General features: G+C 42.5%; 1 pseudogene; it reads right to left on the bottom strand.

The window, feature by feature from the left end:
• Window positions 1–12974: 12974 nt before the first annotated feature.
• LOC148128878 (uncharacterized) lies at window positions 12975–14186 on the bottom strand (annotated as a pseudogene).
• Window positions 14187–19753: the final 5567 nt, after the last annotated feature.

Raw genomic sequence — 19753 nt, 5'->3', positions numbered from 1 at the left:
GAAGTGTTCTCTAAGTTTACTGTCCACTTGCTCATTTTCATCATGTCATTAAGTAACACACTTTCATTTTAGGAAAAATGATGCGAGCAGTAATGCCATCCAGACCACCGGGGTACCTTTTACTTCAGCAATGTCTGAGAAAGGAAAGCAGTACTTTTCCTTGCATCTGATGACAGGCAAGTTAGATTCCAAATTTTAGGTGAACACCTAGGGGGAAAATGTTTTAATTTGTTACTGTTATCGTATAACTACAGATGACTGGCAAGCTGAAAAAAAATCTGCTATATTCTTGCTGGGTGATGACCTCCTTGTTCAAGCAGATATCAGAAAAGGGGACCACTCGCCACTCTGCCTGCTTATTAATACCTGCATGGCCACATCGAAAGCTTTTGGCGATTCTGCTCTACAGTATAATATCCTCTACTTCCATGGGTAAAATTATAGTTCTGGCTATAAACTACCCATTGGTATGGATGCAAGTTTCCAAAACGGAAACATTCCCTATGGGATTTTAAAGACCATTTTCCAATTGCCTATTACCTTTACTGCTTGAGGGTGAACTCTGATTCTGCAATTCTCAACTTCATAGGCATTCAGTAAGCCTTGATGTCCTGGTTCATCCAGCCACAACTATCAGCCTTACCAGACTGAGTTGTATTGAGTATTACTCTAACTATAAACTACTTTATGGCCTGATATAGTGGATATGTTTTCATATCTACTTTAACCACACAAAACAAAAAGATCGTAAGAAGATAGAGATCAACATTCTGAAAAATGTTTGATGGGTCTGACTCTTAAATTAAGCTCTGTAACTATTCTGGAAAGAATACAAAAGTGGAAATAAGCTGTCAAGAGACGTCGTGGTCTGCTGAGCACCAATATATGAAAAAAAAAGTTTGCTTACTCTATGGGGAATAGATTTAAAACAACCCAGCTTTTCCAAATCTAGAATCATGCAGTATTCAACAATACACAGTTCCTTGAAATTAAATGAAGCAGAGATGTCCAACAAATAATGAAGAGCTATTTTTTAAAAATAGTTTATACTGCCATACTTCTCGAACCACGTCTTTTTTCTGGGTTTAGATGCCTCATAGAAAGAAATTATCATGATGTAGGACCTAATTCCAAGGACTTGGTTAGAAACACTCCAGTTTACTATTCCAGCATCCCAAATTTCTAGATAAGAGAACTGCGTGATCAGTACTCAGTTATGCCCTTGGCTGTCATTTTATGCAGTGGGATGCTAGCATTCTCTCTTCTAATCGTGTCCAATTTCCACTCCCTATCAAGATCTACATTGCATGCCATCTGAAAGTCACTGCAGCTGCCCAGGAAGCAGATTTCTTAAATAAAGCTTGCTCATTCAACAGAGAAAGAAAGTCATAAAGTCATAAAGAGGTGAAACTCAAACAATTAGAATATTGTGCAAAAGTTCATTTATTTCAGGAATGCAACTTAAAAGGTGAACCTAACATATGAGATAGACTCATTACATGCAAAGCAAGATAGTTCAAGCTGTGATTTGTCATAATTGCAATGATGATGGCTTACAGCTCAAATTCAGAATCTCAGAAAATTAGGATATTACATGCAATTAATAAAACAAGGATTGTACATAGAACAATATCGGACCTCTGAACAGTATAAGCATGCATATGTACTCAGTACTTGGTTTGGGCCCCTTTTGCAGCAATTACTGCCTCAATGCAGCATGGCATGGAAGCTATCAGCCTGTGGCACTGCTGAGGTGTTATGGAAAACCAGGATGCTTCAATAGCAGCCTTCAGCTCTTCTGCATTGTGCGGTCTCATGTCTCTCATCTTTCTCTTGGCAACGCCCCATAGATTCTTTATGGGGTTCAAGTCAGGTGAGTTTGCTGGCCAAACACAGTAATCCCACTGTCATTGAACCAGGTTTTGGTGCTTTTGGCAATGTGGGCAGGTGCCAATTCCTGCTGGAAAATGAAGTCAGCATCCCCATAAAGCTTGTTTGCGGAAGGAAGCATGAAGTGCTCCAAAATCTCCTGGTAGACGGCTGCGTTGACCCTGGACTTAATGAAGCACAGCAGATGACATGGCTCCCCAAATCAACACAGACTGTGGAAACTTCACACTGGACTTCAAGCATCTTGCAGTGTGTGCCTCTCCATTCTTCCTCCAGACTCTGGGTCCTTGGTTTCCAAATGAGATGCAAAAGTTGCTCTCATCAGAAAAGAGGACTTTGGACAACTGAGCAACAGACCAGTTCTGTTTTTCTTCAGCCTAGGTAAGACGCTTCTGATGTTGTTTGTTGTTCAGGAGTGGCTTGACAAGAGGAATACGACATTTGAAGCCCATGTCCAGGATCCATCTGTGTGTGGTGGCTGTTGATGCACTGACTCCAGCCTCAGTCCACTCCTTGTGAAAGTCCCCAATGCTTTTGAATGGCCTTTTCCTGACAATCCTCTCCAGGCTGCGGTCATCCCTGCTGCTTGTGCACCTTTTTCTTCCACACTTTTCCCTTCCACATAACTTTATAGTAATGTGTTTTGATACAGCACTTTGGGAACATCCAACTTCTTTTGCAATTACTTTTGAGGCTTTCCCTCCTTATGGAGGGTGTCAATGATGGCTTTCTGCACAACTGTCAGGTCAGCAGTATTTCCCATGATTGTGATTCCTACTGAACCAGACTGAGAGACCATTTAAAGGCTCAGGAACCCTTTGCAGGTGTTATGGCTTAATTAGCTGATTAGAGTGGGACACTTTGAGCCTACAATATTGAACCCTTTCGCAATATTCTAATTTTTTGAGATTGTGGATTTGGGGTTTTCATGAGCTGTAAGTCATAATCATCTCAATTATGTCAAATCACGGCTTGAACATGCTTTGCATGTAATGAGTCTATCGTATATTAGGTTCACCTTTTAAGTTGCATTCCTGAAATAAATGAACTTTTGGACAATATTAATTTTTTGAGTTTCACCTGTATGTGCTTGCATAAAGAAAAGAGACCGAAATGTTTCTGAAAAATTCTGACATGTTTTTTTTAATCTATCAGTTGGTTACCTATAGAGGGTTCCATGGAAATCTGTAACTGCTGTGAGACTGGAGACTGTGGTTCTCCTGGAAAGCACAAATCAAGTGATACAGTCTTCATTTGCCCAGCCAAAGGAAAGAGAAACAGAAATTATAGTAGATTCAAACAGAAATAATGCCCTAGATAAAAAAATCTAAGTTCTATGTTAGTAAGATGAGGTTTCCCATAATGAAAGAAAACAACTTTCATAAATTTTATCAGAAATAGTACTTCAGTTTATTATTGAAGATGAATTGCACACACATGGATCTCCTGCCCCTTGTATAGGGAACAGGCTAGTGAGGTTTTATGATAAAGCCTGGGATGGAACTCTCTCCAAACTCTTGTTGTAATCAAAATTTGTTTTGTGTTTGGCTAGCTGTAGTTGACATCTCTAAAGGAGAAATGGAAGCTGACCTTGTGGTGGGTCCTGTCTTAATCCAGAAGGCTGCTGGGAATCGTGAGAGAGACCAAATAGGAGTAGAAGAAGAGATGCTGGCAGAAGGCCAGGGAGCTAGTGCGTAACTGTGAAGATTTACATACAGTATTTCTGTTCTTTCTTGCTTTTTTATTGTATTGATGTTAAACTGATATATATTATACTTCAATTGGTAACTTATACAATATTAATTGGAGATGGTAAGCATTCTATTTAAAGTGCTAAAAATAGAGAAGAAAAAGTATTTTATCAATATTAATTACAATTTAGAGTATTAGTGTTACAAGCATAGAATATGTGACATTCATCCAAAGTTGAGTCTAGTATTGAAATTATATTTATGGAAAACAGCTTGTTAACTGAGACGGATATATGGCATTTTAGATAGGAGTACCACCTATTCATAACAATTGCTGCAGTTCTGCTTGCAAATCTATGCAATGGAAGAAACTCCTTACATGAAGAATACATGTTAAATTAGTTGCAGATATAACCTGTAGCAGATATTCTACTTGTGGCATGTAGTTGGTGATAAAGGCTGAATTCCAGTCTATGTACATCATCATGCCTGTTGCTCAATTGCAATTTTCACAAAAGAGCTATTCTTGTTGATCGGTACATCAACCCTGATAGGCATCTGGTTAGTAGAGATTGTGACAGGCTATTAAAATACCTTGCTGGAACAATTTGTTCTTTATCATCATCTTGGGATGTCTTTTTTACAGGTATATTTCCTGTGATAGAAGCGGGCACTGATTACGAAATTGGACAGGAGTTTATAGTCAAGGCTGATAAAGAAGTACGTTGGATTCTCCTCCCAAATAGAACTATGAAAGGCAAGTGGTGCTCTGCAGATTTCTGTCCTATCTAAGAACACATACAGTACCACATAATCCATTGCATATTCTATTTTTTTCACTGCCATTTTGCTACAAGGAATTACAAGAACTAGTCGTGGTGGTGTTGCTATAAAAGAATCCCTATTTTTTTCTTAACCTGCTGTACTATGACTCACTCACTCCCCCCCCCCAATGTTCCTTTCAGTGCGATCTGGGTGGTATCAATGGGAGGGGTATTAAAAGGCGTACAATATATGAGGAAGCAATTTGGAGACTCTAGTGGTTGAGCAGTTTTGCTTAAAATGGCACAGTCAACAAATTGTTTATTTATGTGGGAAATTATATCTTTCTCCAGATTTGAGGCAGATGAAGCAATATTAAACATACAACTGAATATCTGTGGAGATTCTCATTCATCCAGTCATAGTTGTTTTAAAGATGCTTTTTCAAAAGGCAACTGAACTGTATGTCAGCCTTCAAGATCTTCTACTACTGCTTTGCATCTTTTGGCTGCCATAAGTAACGGGGGGAGGAGGGGGGATATTGTCTGGGAAGAGAGCTGGAGGTGTTACATTCTTGTGTTGTGTAAATGAGGAGTGGGGGGGAGTATAAATTCCTGCTTTTAGGTTTCTATTTCTTGCTTAGCTTTCTTTTCTCTGCGCAGCTGCAAACCTTTATCAAAATATGCCAAGGTCAACGGACAGAGGCCTCATCACCACCTGAAGATGTCCACATGATCATATTCAGAACTTTTAATTGGAAGAATCTTTTGAACTTTGGGGGGTGGGAACAATTCTATCACTTTGTATATGTGATCTGCGCGCCTAATTTCTCAAGATTCAGAATCCTACTGGTGTTACCACTTCATTTTTCAGTAAAAGAATTCTTTCCTCTAATTTATGGAGTCTAAGTATTTCTTTCTTGGATTTTGAATGGAGCACCGACTGACACTGTATTTTCCTGAAAAAGAAGAAGAAGGAAACATTATGCTTCCCATTCAAGAAGATTCACCATCCTGGCATAACTGATAAAGCTTTTCGGATGATAATAGAAATGTCGTCTTCTCCTCAGGAAACAACAAGCCTTTTGAAAAAACACCTTTGAGAAATACATTTGAATGATTTGCTTTTGGGGTAGTGGGGGTGGGTAATTCCATGAACCTTTCTGCCAAAACAATCTCTTTGCCTCTTAAAGCACTAAAAGGCTTAAAAATTGTAAGAAAAATTGTTTAAAAGTCTGTTTTAACACTCAAATACTCATTCGTCCTTAGACGTGATGGACATGGTGCGTAATGACATATCTGATGAGATACACTCTGGTGGTGGAGACCTGAACATTGAGATATCACCTGTGGAAGTGACCATGATGACATCTCAAGGTATAATTGCATTGCATGAAAACTGTGAGTTGAAACTTAAGTCATGACTTGACTGAAATATTCTTAATTTCTTTTAGGTAATGCACCAGTGAAGGGGACTATCTTGGGAGAAATCCTAACTACAGCAACTGGAATTCTGTTTTTTTTTCTTGTTTAGCAGTATTGTTGAAATGTACATGCCAAATTACACATACAAATAAAGCATATTAAAGGCATTTTTATTGTAGGTGAATTATTTCAACTGACTTGGCGGCTGTTTTAGGATTATTGAATTCTCAGGTTTGTTGAAGCAATTGGGAAGGAGATATTCTAATACAATATTCACTCTCTACTAACAGCCTAACTGAGTGCTTATTAAAGCTTCCAGGAATTGCTAGTGTGTAATACACAGCTGTAAGGCTTTATCTAGAATCCTAATATAGCCAACATGGCTACCCAATGTTCCTCTGAATTCTTGATATCTGCTAAACTGCCTGCCAAACTCTTTCACTTTATCTACAAGATGATGATCATGTGGAGGCTCTCATAGACCAAAGAACACCCAGGGAAGCAAATGGCATTGATTTTCCTAGACACACAGAAAGCATTTGACAATTTGAACTGGCAATTCATGCTTGCACAGTTAAAAAACATGGATTTGGGGGAGAGATTTATTAATATGATTAAGGCGATATATTACAAGCAAATAGCAAAGGTGAGGGTAAATGGAGATATGACAGAGAAAGTTGATATTAAAAGAGGCATAAGGCAAGGATGTCCCTTGTCTCCTCTACTATTCATATTGACGCTGGAAGTATTAAATAGAAATATCAGACAAGATAAAAGATATGGAAATAAAAAAGGAAAATATAAATTACAGTCATTTGCACATGATTTAGTTTTCATTTTGGAAGATCCACAAGAAACAGGTCCTAAACTAAGAAAAAAATTGAGGAATATGGCAAAATGGCAGGATTGAAAATAAGTAAAGAGAAAACTAAGATATTAGTTAAAAATCTCACAGATATGCAGAAAAAATAGTTAATGAAGAGAATAGGTATTCAGATTACTAAGAAAGTAAAATATTTAGGGATTAATTTGACAGCAAGATGTATAACTATTAAGGAAGATAATTATTATAAACTGATGCAACAAATCAAAACAGCTGGAGAAATGGAAAAACCTGCAACTATCATTTAGGTAGGATAAGTAGGATAACTACAATAAAAATGAATATATTGCCAAGATTATTATATCTATTTCAATCAATTCTGATAAAACTAGGAAAAAATATTCTGAGGAACTCAATAAAATAATATTAAGATATATTTGGCAAGGGAAAAAAGTAAGAATAAGTTTTAAAATGTTGCAAGATTCGAGAAATAGAGGAGACTTCAGATTACCGAATTGGGAATTATATTATCAGGCTGCAGTACTCATTTGGATGAAAGAATGGATTGAATAGAGGAACAAAAGACTATTGACTTTAGAGGGACATGATTTGCAATTGGGTTGACATGCCTTCTTGTGGTATGTGAAAAATAAAATACATGGTTACTTTCAAAGGCATTATATTAGGAATGCATTATTGCTAGTATTGGAGAAATTCAGAGACCAACACTATTTGAGGATACCGGCTTTCGACAATGGAAGTACTGGTTCACCCAAATGTCATTAACCTAGAAAATATTGTTAGATATAAAGATATTTAAAATGAGAAGAGGGAACTCAAAAATAAACAAGAATTGAGCGATCAAGAGATTGATATGACACTATTCACAAGTACATATTCATTCTAGACATGAGAAAGATGTAAAACTATATGGTTTTTTATAAAGAATTATCAGAACTAGACAAGATACTAACGGGGCAGAAGAAAAATGAATTAAAAAAACATCCAGCTACCTACTATACATTAAATTGGAAGATGAACAAATAAAGGGAACAATGATAGTATGAGCAAAAAAAATGATTATACAATTGAATTAGGTAAATGGCAAAAATTGTGGGACAGGAACTATAAATTAACAATGTCAACTGCATACAAAGAAAATTTGTATAACATGTTTTGTAGATGGCATTTTGTGCCAGCACACTTGGCAAAGATGTTAAAGATAAGTCATCTAAATGTTAGAAGTGCCACCATACCTGAGTCATATTAACATATGTGTTGGGCTTACCCAAAACCAAAAGAATACTGGACAAAAATACATACGTGGTTGGAAGAAAATGATAAAACAGCATATTGATTTAAAGCCAGAAATATTTCTATTGGGGAATTCTACCCGAAAAATATAGTAAAGAAAATGCATATCTAGTAATCATATATTAACTGCTGGAAAAGTGAAGAGATACTTACAGGTGAGAATGTGATTAGGAAAATATTAGAATATGCAGAAATGAACAAACTAACACTTGTAATTAAGGAGAAAGAGCAAACTTAATATTATATGGCATCAATGGTTTTTATCAATGGTTAAACAACAAAAATGGAAGTTGGAAATAGAGAAATGGAAACAAAACAAAGAAATGTTAAAAGAGATAAGCAAATATTACTATTTTAATATTGTAGAATTAATATGTGGAATATTACTATTTTAATATTGTAGAATCAATACCAATGTAATGAATGATGTTGCAAATTTTGATTACTGTTCAACAAAGATACTTGTACCCAGATGACAATTGTTCAACTGAAGATAGAATTATTATATTAAAAATAACAATTTAATAATAATAAAAAGGCTGAAGCTTCCACTCCTAAATAGAAGTAGGCACATAAGCAGGGTGAATAACAGAGAATCTTGTCTAAAATTCTCTTAGGGGAAATAATTTAGAAGAAATCAAATATTTAAGGAAACAAAGCAAAATGTCACAGAAATTGGGCCTGAGCACATGGGAAACCCCTCCCCCAGTCCCATCAACAGCTGCCCGACACAAGAATCAACAAAGCATTGGATAATAAAAGGGGTCCTGAAGCCCACCCAGTGGTGGGATTTGAATAATTTAACCAGTTCTCCAGCTGGGTAGGCGTGATCAGTTGGTCATGTGACTGGATGGCTGATGTCACTCATCACACCCAGCCGAGCTCAAAGGCAGACGTAGGATTCAGCCGGTTGGGGCTAGTCCCACCACTGGCTGCCCTCACCCCCACCCATTTTTCAGCCTGTTTTTTGGCCATTTTCAGGCCACTTTTTGGGTGGAGGCAGGGCCAGCCAGTGGTGGGATTTGCTGGTTCACCAAACTGTGCAGAATCTTAACTAATGATTCGCCTGAACTGGTGCGAACCAGTAGCAGCCCTAAAGAATGCTTTAAGTAGATATTAAACATATTCTCATTTGTTCAAATGTTTTATTTTTGTGAATCACTTTTTCTAATAGCACTGCTTGAATCATACAAGCATCTCTGTGTTTATTTAAAAACAATTCTCATTGTGCGGTAAGGTTAGAAAAAATTAATGCCTAAGAAAATAAGATCACAGCCTAAACAGGTAAGCATTGTTTTATTTAAAAGTTCTAGAATATATTTTATTCCTTTTTCTGAATGTACTAAAGAAGTAATGTGCTGTCCAGACAGTTTAGAGTTAATGGGATTTGGATAGTTAGGTAGCAATTGTGAGCTGTCCCCTTAAGGGAATGCATCATGGTAAATGTAATTAAGGTATCCTGGGAAATGTAGTCCATATCACGTGACCACATCTGTAATCCTGATTGGTCACTAAATTGACCCTCAATGAGTTGGGGGAGTTTTTCTCACTCTTGGTTGAACTCACGGACTCGTAACTGTTCTACTTCTATCACCACGAGGTGAGAGAAAAAGGATAGAAGATAATCATCTTTTTACCTACAAGACAGATATACAAAGGATTGGTCATTAAAGAACTTCATCACAAATTTGAGTTATGAGGATACCTGATGAACCAATAAATGTACTTTGTTATGGACGTCTTGTTGAGTTTATCTATCTGCATCTGTACAGCAGACAAATCCACCACTGTACAGAATACAGAACAAGTAATACATAACTAAATTAAACTGGCATAGAGCAGGGCACATATTCAGTTTTTATACAATTTGATTTTTGGTAGTATCCAAGCAGATACTGTAAATCCTTCTCTTTGCAAACTAAGTTTAAGGGGTATAACTCTGAAAAAGGGCGTTGGTACTTACCTGATACGCCCATTCTCTGTGAGCTGTGAAGAGCATCCAGAAGTGGGAGGTGCTTCAGTCTCTTCTGGAAAGTCTGGGCTTAAAACTCTGGGACGCTCCTCCTCCTCCACAGGACTCCTCCTCAGCGTCCCCCAGTTTTGTGAAGACTGAGTGCCAAAGTCCGGAACTCATCACCTAATCTAGATCCCTGACTGGAACGGAACCCCACCAGACGGAAAGAAATGGGTGGGGCTGGATGCTCTTCACAGCTCACAGAGAATGGGTGTATCAGGTAAGTACCAACGCCCTTTCTCCCATGAGCTGTTCAGAGCATCCAGAAGTGGGACATACCAAAGCTTGGCCTGTCCTTAGGGAGGGACTCCATCTGGATCGAAATCCACTCCTATACTCTGTGGACCCTCTGCAGGACTCTTCTGCCAAATGAAGTGTCCACTGAGGCATAGGCATCAATTTTATAATTTCTGACAAAGGGAGATGGTGAAGCCCAAGCTGCCGCTCTGCAAATTTCATCTATGGTAGCCTGTGTGGCCCATGCTGCTGATGTTGCCACACTCCTTGTTGAGTGGGCTGTAATGCCCTTAGGAATGGACTGGCATTCATAACTTTTAGCTATGGTGGCTCTCAACCATCTACCGATGGTCGTGGATGACACCTTTTGTCCTAGAGTGGATGGGTTGAAGGATAGAAATAGAGCCTCAGATTTTCGAAATGCCGCTGTGCGGTCTAGATAGATGCTTAAGGCCCTATTGCCATTGATGTTCCAGCCTATGAGATGGTTTCGGACAGAAATTTGGAAGGACCAACTTCTGCACTCTGTGGAAGGTTGAATTTACTTTAGGAGTGAACGATGGATCCAAACGGAGAATCACTCTGTCCGCATGAAACACGCACAAGTCCTTACGCATTGACAATGCCGCCAATTCGGAAATTCTTCTGGCTGATGTGATTGCAATTAGGAAGGCCACCTTATATATCAGGAATTTAAGACTAGTGGTTCTTAAAGGCTCGAATGGACGAGTTGTAAGTGTGGTTAACACCTTGTTGAGATCCCAGGTGGGATAGCGGTGAATTACAGGAGGTCGTAAGTTTGCAGCACCCTTGAGAAAACTGCGGACATGTGGATGGTGTGCTATGGAATGGAGGTCACCCCAAGTTATCACCGAGGCTAAGGCCACCACCTGTCTACGTAAAGTATTTGGAGATAGGCCCTTGGTCAACCCCTCCTGTAAAAAGCCCAATAATTGTCCTATTGATGGAGCAGTTGGGTCAATCTTAGACCCCTGGCACCAGCGACAAAAAGCTGACCACGTGGCCTCGTATATACAATTTGTTGAGGCCCGTCTGGATGCTTGAATAGTGGCAATAGCATCCTCTGAAATTTGTTGGGCCCTTAAACAGCTTCGCTCAACCTCCATATGGCTAGACTGAGCCATTGTGGGTTCGGGTGAAGTATCGGCCCTTGGGAGAAGGAAACCTTTGACGGTGGAATTTTCCAAGGTTGTTCTCTCTACAGGTCCTGTAAATCCGCGAACCACGTTCGCCTGGGCCAGTAAGGGGCGACCAATATCAATTCCGCTCGTTCCTCCAATAACTTCTGGATCAACCTGGGTATTACCGGGAGTGGAGGAAACGCATATAGAAGCCTGGGAGGCCACTGACATTGCAGGGCATTGACGGCCTCCGCCCCCTGAGTTGGGTATCTTGAGATATAGTGGGGCAATTGGGCGTTGAGAGGAGAGGCAAATAGATCGATCACAGTTTTCCCAAACCTCCGCACTGCTTCCTGGAATACAGACGGGTGTATGTGCCACTCTGCCTGATCTATTGTGGCCCTGCTGAGCCAGTCTGCTTGTGTGTTTAATGCCCCTGCTATGTGTTCTGCCTTGAGCGAAGACAGATTGGCCTCGGCCCATTTGAACAACTTGATCATCTCCAGCATCAGAAGTTTGGAATGAGTACCCCCCTGTCTGTTTACGTGGGCCTTGGTTGTGGTATTGTCTGTCAAGACCAGAACGTGGCGTGAATGGAGAAGGGGTAGAAAACTGCATAAGGCCAGGTGAACTGCTCACAGTTCCAACAGGTTGATGCTTTGTGATTGTTCGGAAATAGTCCAAATTCCTTGTGCAATGTGGGATTGGAAGTGAGCTCCCCATCCTATCAGGCTGGCATCGGTTGTGATCGTTGCCCTGTGAGGTTCCTTGAAAGGGCACCCCTTGTTTACCATTTTTTCCGACCACCAGCAGAGCAATCGGAGAACGTTGTGTGGTACCTTTATCCGGATGTTGGAGGTGGCTCTTCCGGATCGCTGGAAAGGTAGCAGGAACCATTGCAGCTCTCTAGAATGGAATCGAGCCCAAGGCACAATGGAAATACAAGAAATCAGTTTCCCTAACAGTTGAGACAGCAATGCCAGGGAAACTCTCTTTAAGGCCCTGATCTCTTTGGCCAAAGACTGAATACTGTTTAACCTGTCCTGAGAGAGAAAGACCTTGCCTTCCACGGTATCTATCACTGCCCCCAAATGAACTAGCCTAGTTGAGGGGATCAGGTGGCTTTTATCCCAATTTATGGAAAAGCCATGACCCTGAAGGGTCTCCAGAGTAAACTTGGTATCCAATTTTGCTTGATGTCTGGAAGATGACAAAATTAAAATATCATCAAGATAACATTGTAAGCGGACAGATTTGATCCTGAGCGAGGCAACCAACGCCGCAAGGACCTTGGTAAAAATCCTAGGGGCCGAAGCCAGACCGAATGGTAGGGCAATATATTCATAGTGCCGATCACAATAGCAAAATCTAAGATATCTGTAGTGGGCAGGTCTGATTGGTATATGTAGATAAGCCTCTGTGAGATCTATAGAGGTCATGATATCGTTCTCTCTGATGCTAAGCAGAATGGACTGGAGAGTAGTCATCTTGAATTTTTGATAAACCAATAATTTGTTCAAACGCTTGAGGTCCAGAATTGCCCTCCAGCCCCACAAACTCTTTGGGACCACGAACAATAGAGAGTAACAGCCTTGACCCCGCTGTTCAGATGGGACCTCTCTAATGGCCCGAATATGCAGAAGATGATTGATAGCCTTCCTGCATCAATGCCCTCTTAATGGGGTCCGTGGACCTAGGGCTCCTAATGAAAAAGTTCGGGGGGAGGAGGATTGAAACTCCAGCACCAAGCCAAACCTAATAGTGTCCTTGACCCACGCATCAGAGGTGGAGCTGTCCCATTGATCGGCATACAGTTTTAACCGCCCTCCAATGGGAACTGCTGTCAAGGGCTCACTTGGGGCAACAAAAAAATCGGCCTCTAGTGCCTTTGGGGTTTCTACTATTTTGGCCTCCCCGCTGACCTCTATCGGAAGATTCAGGCCTATCCTGTCTAAAACTGGGCCTGTAGCTTGATGTTCTCTGAGATCTGGAAACGTAGGAGCCCTGATAGTAGGGTCGAAAGGAACCCCTTCGAAACAACTGGGATGTTCTGCTTTCAGACCTACGAAAAAGAGGGGGAAGCACTTTTTTCTTGTTCCTGTTCTCTATAAGGAGGGGCTCCAAGACACTGCCAAATAATTTATCCCCTGATATTGGGGCTGATGCCAGCTTGCATTTATGCTTGGTGTCCACCTGCCAATGTCTGAGTCATAGCAGTCTCCGTGCTGATACGTGAGATGCTATGGCCCTAGATGAGAATTTGACTGCGTTAAATGTGGCGTCGGCGGAGAACTCTGTGGCTGCCATAATTTTAGCTATGTCCTGGTGGGCTCTGACATTTGACGCCAGCAATATATCCCTCAGGTGGGAGAGCCATCGGAGGGAGGAACATGTAAAAAAGGACGCAGCTGTAGCTGCCTTAATGGCCCAGGCATCAGAAACGTGTGCCCTACGTAGTGCTAACTCTGCTCTCTTGTCTTCCGGTCTCAGGGCTTCCTCGGCCTCATTAGGAAAAGTGGAAGAAGAGGCCAGTGCCACTATGGGTTCATCCACCTCTGGCGTTTTTAGAAAATTTGCAAACTCTGGTGCCAAATTGAAGTATCGCTTATCATACCCTGTTGGTGCTGGGTATGATGCTGCTGATGCCCATTGACTTTGTACTAATTCAGCAAACATACGAGGGTCAGGGATAGTTTCCGCCTCATTAGCCGGTTGTGAGAATATTAGGTCCTTGGATTCGTCCTGAGACCCTGTTGGCAATGGATGAGGTTCTGATGTGCCTAGTTTAGCGGTGTTCTTTGCCTTGAATAGTAAGGATTTAAAGAGGTGTGGGCAAAAAAGGCCAGAAAAAGCAGGTTGGTCCGGAATGAGGCCTTCGTCATCCGACATTCCCTGTTCTAGTGGGTCAGCCTCTGACAGCCCCAGGTCCATCCATGGAAACCTCCTGGTCCTCAAAATCCACTTCCTCTCGGAGGCCCTGGGCTAATAAGTTAGGAATATTGAGGAATACCGGAGATTGATGTTGTTGGGTATGCTCAAAAGATTGAGTGGACAGGGATCCCGCATCCGAAGCGGCCGATAAGTGTCTGGTCCGGATGGATTGCTGAAGTCCAGCCGCAATGCCCCTTTGAATCGCCATCTCCATCCATTGCCTCATTTCAATGGGGATAGTCTCAGGTAATCCCTCCTCCAGTCTTAGGCCGGCGGCAATAGGTGTGAAGGTTGCCTCTGGAATTGGCTGGGCAGTGCTCAATGGGGGAGATGTGACTATGGGGGGTTGTCCAGAAACAGCCTGTCTGGGCTGGGTAGATAAGTCCAAGGGCCCCATCAATGGGTTTGGGTTCTGATCAGATTGCTGTGCCATAGCCATCTTGTCTGCCTCCCTGGCACATTTTTGCACTTGTCTTTCCAATGTTAGGTGCCTTCTATGGGCATCCTTATCTGCCGCCTTAGAGACCTTTTTGGGTCCCACTGGCTTGTCTCGGGACTTACTGGGCCTGGAGCGGAAAGTGTTGTCACGTTCCATTGTGTATGATGGACTGTCTGTCTCTGAATGTAAATTTGATTTTTTTAAAAAAAATTATTATGATTATTATTAATATTGTGGTTGATATTTGAATATCTATAGGTAGAACAGTCTAAATGGTGAACAGTATCTAAGGGTCCCCAGCAAGGGAAACCCCCCAAGTGCCTCAAGTGAGAGAAAAACTCAGGATCTCTGGTCCCCAGCAAGGGAAACCAGCTATTACAGGCTCTGATTTGACTCCTTGCCTGTCAGAAATAAACATTCCGCAATATAAATGTCACTCGCCCTTTCCGTCTGAGTAAAAGATCCAAAGGCAAATGCAAAGAAATGCCTGTTTAATGAGCAGCCGGTTAATGTAACATTAGCCAGAGGAATAGCTAGATCCAGGGAAGGCACAATGGAAAGTTAATGTCTTGGTCCCCAGCAAGGGAAACCAGTGAGAAAAGGGGGCTGTGGCAATTACTTTCTCGGTCCCCAGCAAGGGAAACCAACGAGAAAGGAGGCTGTGGCAATTAGGCGTGAAATTGAGGCAGCCGTTGAAAAGGGCAGGAAGCGAATCACCGGAGCTAATCCTAAGCCGTTAGATGAGCCTGATTTTCCTACCTGTGCCTAAAATAAGTCCTATCCCCAAAATAATCTCTAGTTAAGCCCTGTCCACCATCTGGTTGTATGAGATGGGGTAAGGCATAGGCTTAAAAATCAAGCTAGGGCAGGGGTGGTGGGAAGGAATTGCCTCATGCACCTCATACCCACTTACCTTAGGACTGCCAGAGCCAGGCCTCCCACACCCCAAAACCTGTCACACCACTGCCCAACTTCTGCAGCTTCTCGTAGTGACTTGTGACAAGGCACAAGGGGCTGTTTCTTCCTGCTGTAGCTTTGCTCTCAGTCAGGAGCAGGGTAGTTCATGGCGAAATGGTGGGTGACTTTGCTTGCGAGGTATTCCTAAATCCTCAGCAGGAGGGGAGAGTAGTAGGCTGAGAAAGGGGTTAATACGCGAGGTGTGGTTACAGGTCAAGCTTGGCATTTCACTCTCCTGCCTTTTGTGAACCTTTGGCTGCATGCAAGGAAAGCAGACACAGCAGAGACCCTGACTTGTTTCTCTCCACCTGAAATGGGTCTTTGCAAGTCTGATTGCGCTGGTGCAGCCTCTTGTGGCAGGACACTGCAAGGCTTGTTTGTGCTATTGGATGTGCGAATGGCAGCACTGCCACGAGGTTCATGGGGCAAGTTGTGGTGGTGCTACCACTCATGCATGCAACGACACAACAAGCCTCGCAAAGGGTAGGGGGAAAAATAAGACTGTCAGGATTCCAGCAATCATCCTAATTAAATCATAAGCCTTGAGCCAAGCTTCAAAAAACTTCAAAAGATTTATTAGGAGCAATATGCCAGCATGACCTGTATGAAGCTGACTCTAAGACATGTAATTTACAATCACCTATAAACCTGTCTTTCCTCACCCCCTGGGTATATCATAATTCAACTTCTCCAATGAAACATGTTCATGGGTGTCATTACTCACTTTCTCCAATAAATGATTTTTGTGAGATAATCTTGCAATGTACTTCCGATTTTATTTGCCATATGCTCCTTCAGGTCTTTCCTTCCTCATTCTCATAGCAACTTGGAAACAGGCATAGGAATGTTTTACAAGTTGACATTCGGCTCCCCTCACTTCTTGAAAGTGACCTGTGCAAACAAAAACAAGTTGAGTGCAGATATAGAATTTAGGGTTGCGGAACCCCCCAGGCTTGGTTGGATTTTCTGCATGGAATCTTGCTATAAGGCGATTGGCCTGGACGTTCCTACTCTTTATCCCTCTGATAAGGGGTAGCCCTTCCACTTGGTTAAGTATTGGAGTTGTCTCCTGTGCCACTTCGAATCGAGAATTCACTGCACCTCATAATGGGTTTGGCCTCCTATGACCACAGGGTCTGGGAGCTCACATGGTAGGGGCCTCAGGGTCAATCCAACCATGGTTTTTAAGAGGCTACTATGGAATACCAGGTGTATCTTTCCTAGCAACCGGGGCAATTTAAACTGCACTGTGACTGGGTTGATATTCTTTACTATGGGGAATGGTCCCATAAACTTTGGCCCCAGTTTCTTGCTAGGGAGTTTTAGCCACAGATATTTTGTGGAGAGGTAGACCTTCTCCTCCAACAGGAATAGCCACTGAGGAGCTCAGTGTTTCTCTGGTTGTTTCTTATAAATCTATGCCACTTTAGCTAGCGCTTTTTTAACATTCTCCCAAGTTGCTTTCAGCGTTGACATCCAATCGGTCAGGCTGACTGATGATGGGGAATCTCTTGGATACTCAGGCATTGGGATGAAGCCCATACCACTCACTACTTTGAAGGGAGTTAGTCCCGTGCTACTGTGAGCATTATTGTACGCAACCTCCACGAAAGGCAGGAGGATCACCCACTTGGACTGCTGATAATTCACGTAGCACCTCAGGTACTGCTCTACCATAGCATTTAGTTTCTCTGCCCTCCCCCCATTGGTGCTCAGATGAAAGGCTGAACTAAGGCCCTGGGACAACCCAATAGGCTGCATGAACTCCCTCCAGAACTTAGCCATGAACTGGACCCCTCTGTCTGAGATAATTCTTCATGGTACTCCATGCAGGCGGTAGATGTGCTTCAGGAACAGTTTGGCTAACTGATGGGCTGAGGGTAGTCTGCTGCAAGGTATGAAGTGCACCTGTTTGGAGAATAAGTCTATTACAGTCCAGATCACCGTGTTCTACCACTTTTCAGCAGTTCCACTATGAAGTCCATTGTGATCTCCTCCCATGGCCTCATTGGCTCTGCTACCATTTGTAGCAGTCCAGAGGGGTTTCCTGGTCATTTTTTCATTGCAGCACAGATGGTGCAACTGTTGACATAACTGTCCACATTTTCCTTTATCCCAGGCCACCAGAATTGCCTCCGTGCTAAGTATAAAGTCTTTAAGAATCCAAAGTGGCCTGCTGGTTTGGCGTCATGGCTCCTCTGGAGGACTAGTGTGCGTAGGGATTCTGGGACATAGAGTTTCATCCCCTTCCACGCTAGGGTCATCTCTTTTTGTCAAGATGTGTTGATTGTCCTGGAACCAGGGATCTTCTATTAGTTCACTTTTGAGTTTTTAGGTCACATGGGTTGGTCATGGCATTGTTGTCTGGTGGTTATTTGGGCCACTATTTGGGTGACGGGGATGATACTTCCTCCAGTTTACATTAGTACTGGGGCATGAAGGAGAGGGCGTCAGCCAGAAAGTTCTTCCCCCCTGGGATGTTCTTTAGCACGAAGTCGAACAGGTTGAAATATTGAGCCCAGCTGACTTGTTTGGGTGTTAGTTTTCAAAGGGTCCTAAGGGCCTCCAGATTTTTATGGTCGGTCCAGACTTCGAATGTCCTCTTCCAGCAGGTGACACCAGGTTAGCAGTGCCCATCTCACAGCAAAAGCCTCTTTTTCCCATGCAGCCCATTGCCTCTCTGTGTCCATGAGCTTGTGGGAGGTGTAGGTGCAGAGCTGTAGTTGGTTATTTCTTTGGAGTAGCACTGCTCCCACTGCCATGTTGCTGGCGTCTGCTTGGATGATGAAGGGTTGTTTGGGGTCAGGATGTTTCAGCACTGATTCTTTCAAAAACTGTTCCTTTAGTGTTTCAAATGCCTTTCAGCAGACTAGGTCCCACTGGTTTTGTTCCAGGGCTCCCTGTGTTTAGGAGGTCAATCATGGATTTGGCAATCCTCATGAAGGAGGGGATGAATTGACAGTAGAAGTTTGTGAATGCTAACAAGCTTTGTAACTGTCTGCAGGTGTGACTGGGCTGCCATCTCTATGCCCTCATTTGAGACTTGGTAGCCCAGGTATTCTAACCATGCATAGTGAAACTTGCATTTCAACAGCTTGACATACAGGTTTGCCACTAGTAGTTTTCCCAGTACCTGGAGGTCTAGGGATATATGGTTGTCCATGGTTTCAGTGTAGATGTTGATCAAGTAGACAAGGACCCCCTTAAAGAGGTGTTTGTGTAGCACCTTGTTTATTAACTGTATGAACACAGCCGGGGGGGTTGTCCAAAAGGCATCTTTGAATTGGAAGCTCCCTAGAGGGCAGTTGAATGCTATTTTCCATTCATCCCCCTCCCTGATGTGGACTTGGTAGTATGCTTCTCTAAGGTCTAATTGGGTAAAGACCTTTCCCTTGGCCAAGTGAGATAACATGAGTCCTTCATGAATGGAAGGGAGTATAGGTTGTGCACACACAAGTGTTTATGGCTCTAAAATTGACACATAATCTCATAGTCGCATCTTTTTTCTCTTTGAACAGGACTGAGGCTGTGATCCTTGGCTTGACTAGCTCGATGAACCCTCTTGCTAGGTTTTTGTCTATATATTTGCGCATTTCTTGCATTTCTCAGGGAGTCATGGCATACAGTTTGGGCTTTGGTAGTTTTGCCCCAGGAATGATATCTATGGCGCAGTCTGTCTCACGGCGGGGAAGTAAGATGTTGCACTCAGTCTTGCTGAATACCTCTGTGAGGACCTGATATTCTCAGGATCTGTCCAGCCTCTGGGGTTTTGTTGGAGGTGACTGCCAGTTTTTCAGGTGAGCTCTCTGGGAGGGTTCCCTGCATGGGTGGCATTTCAATTTGCTGGTGAGGAGGGGGTTGGGGCCCCTTTGCTATCCTCAGTCTGTGGCTGCCCCCCTGCCACCAGATGGTCAGGCCCCACTTGTCTAGCCAGGAGAGTCCCAGTATGATTGCATCTGTCATTTTGGGGGCCACTACAAATCAAATTGTTTCCCAGTGATCTGCTAGCTCTAGTCTCACTGGTTTGGTTAAGTGCGCGGCAGGAACCCCTCCCAATAGGGACCTATCATCCTGTTCAAACCAGATCGGGTGGGCCAGCCTTTTCACTCTGATCCCCACTTTCAGGATT

The sequence above is a fragment of the Notechis scutatus genome, chromosome Z, assembly GCF_049901735.1.
Source record: "Notechis scutatus isolate UNSWTSFEM ecotype Mainland chromosome Z, rNotScu1.2, whole genome shotgun sequence".
Classification (NCBI taxonomy): Eukaryota; Metazoa; Chordata; class Lepidosauria; order Squamata; family Elapidae; genus Notechis; species Notechis scutatus.
This window is presented reverse-complemented; position numbering and strand designations above follow the sequence as displayed.